This window comes from Limulus polyphemus, unplaced genomic scaffold, assembly GCF_000517525.1.
Source record: "Limulus polyphemus unplaced genomic scaffold, Limulus_polyphemus-2.1.2 Scaffold14171, whole genome shotgun sequence".
NCBI classification, from domain to species: Eukaryota; Metazoa; Arthropoda; class Merostomata; order Xiphosura; family Limulidae; genus Limulus; species Limulus polyphemus.
This window is the reverse complement of record NW_013679781.1, coordinates 5613-8114: the sequence shown is the minus strand read 5'-3', so window position 1 is coordinate 8114 and position 2502 is coordinate 5613.

Here is a 2502-nt window from a genome sequence, read left to right as displayed (position 1 = left end):
CCCTTTACAACCATGTGGGGAATAAACATCTGACTCACTGGACAATCATCTCTTGCACTCATTTTTCATCATATCAATTTATTCGTTTGCTGTTAAGCCCAAAGCTACACAATGGGCTATCTGTACTATGCCCACCACAGATATTGAAACCCGAGTTTTATCGTTATAAGTCCATACACTTACCGCTCAGCCACTAGGGGTCACCTGATTTAATGAACTTTCATTCCTTGACCAGTTCGTGCTATCTGGTCATTCCTTCATCACATGACATTCTCTGACGTATTGCTTGAGCACGTGACGCCTGATTCCATCAAATCACGTTACTTTCGTTTTCTAAGTACGAGACAGGAACATGTTCATCCAAAGAAGGTGACCATAAACCAACTAAAATTGCCAGGCGTTATTCATAAAAAAAAAAGTATGGGACGATGAAACACTTCAGTAACTTTAGAATTAAGTTTGTTTTAAACAAAACCACACTGGGCTATCTTCTGTGTCCACCGCGGGGAATCGAACCCCGAATTTTAGCGTTATAAGTCCGTAGACTTACCGCCGTCCAACCGGGGGACTACTCAGCAATAAGCGTGGAGACTTATAACACGAAAATTCGGGATTCGACCCCGTGGCGGGCAAACAAGAAACATAAAGAGAAATTAGGGTGAAGATCAAAAATGAAAGAGTAGTAAAATAAATTCAGAGAAATAACGAAACATCAAAAGAAACAGTAAAAGATTTATAAAGAAGTCAAAACAGATGGAGTGGCAGAAGGTTAGAAATATTGTTTTGAAAGAAAGACAAGGTCTGGAAATATAAAAGTTTAAGTTAAGAACCAAGGAGCTGACAACAACAAATAAAGCTCTCATAGATTAACCGCAACGGTCGTTTCAGCTTCTAGTTTTATATCAAGAAAGAGACGCCGACACTACGAATGAAAAATAAGTAAGCCTGGCAGACATATGGGCCCACCTGCTGTTATCCATCAAGTAGTGTTAGCAGTTTGTTTGTGTTTTTTTCAAGTTTTCTTGTCGTCACCCACACTTTTACTTTATATATGCCGTGCCTTGTTGCACAGACGTAATATAATCGGTCTTTGAAGGGTTCCAACAACAACAACAAAAAAGAGTTCCAACACAGATGTGAAACAGAGAATGAATAACACGTTAGTGAACAACAAAAGCCGACCAACTTCGAGAATTAAATAACACACACACACACACGAACTTGACCGAAATCAAAATATCGTGAAATACTGAGATGAATATTTCGTTTTAATACAACAACCAAGAAAGATATTCGTCTCCTGTTAAGCCTCCTTCACATACGAGTTATTTCGAGATGTGTGAGAATTACCTGAACTGTATTTATTTTTTATATATATTAAACGACCATTGAACTTAACGTAGCCATATTCTTTTGATATATTTGGTGTGAAAAGGTTTTTTTTTATCGTTTTCCCTGATTAGTGGATCTCTGTAATTAACAGGTTATAAGGTTTGGGCTATTCAACGATCTCAAAGGACCACCTTTAGATTTTCGTATCATTAAGGTCCCCTGGTGGAGCAACTGTAAGCTTGGGGACCTATTATGGCTAAAAATCGGGGTTCGATCCCTACATTAGATACGGCACAAATCAATGTCGACCCCTGGTGGCTCAACGGTAAACTTGAGAGCTAATTACGCTAAAATCTGGGTTTGATTCCTGCGGTGGCTAATGCACTGATAGCCCACTGCACTAAACAACAAACAAACATATTAACCCACGACACAGAATAAACCCCTCCATGTCTATTCTTGTCAACTTTGAACCGCTGATAAAACTAATCTGTCACCCACAAGCGACAAGTGCTGTTCGGAATGTTAAAAATCATTTATGTTAGCACTTAAAATAACTGTACTTAATTTTGTTCAAACAAAAACGAGCTTAACGTACGTTGTCAACTACGTGTAGACTTACGCGTAGGCGCAAAATGCAGATGGTTAAGCACGTTGTGTTGAATGTGAAAATCAGTAAGCCACGCGACAGACACGGCCGATACGAAGTCGTGGTGGAACGGTATGTATCAGAACTACATGTTGACATTGTTTAACATTTTGTAGATAGTGTGATACCACCGAAAACTGACCGCTTATGGGAAAGGTAATTAACTTGTGTAACAGTACTTTGTGACGCAAAATATTCGTACACTCAGATCTGTTGTCGTAAGATCGTTGAACTTGGGCACAAACCGCGACGACGTGGTGAGGCTCCAAAATCGTTTCAATACGAGGTTTTCAACTTCTCTATGGACGGTATTTATACCCATGAAACACATAAATACTCACTTGTTTAAGTTGATTGGTTCGTGATTATTTTTTGTCGGTAACAGTGGGACAGAGACGTTATTATGACTTTTCTACCCAGAACTGAGGGTTTGGGCAAAGTACGTTGAAAAGATTTACTGTGGTGAACATAAGTGTTAAATCTGGCTGGTACTCAAAGAGCCTCTCATCGTGCAGTTGGTG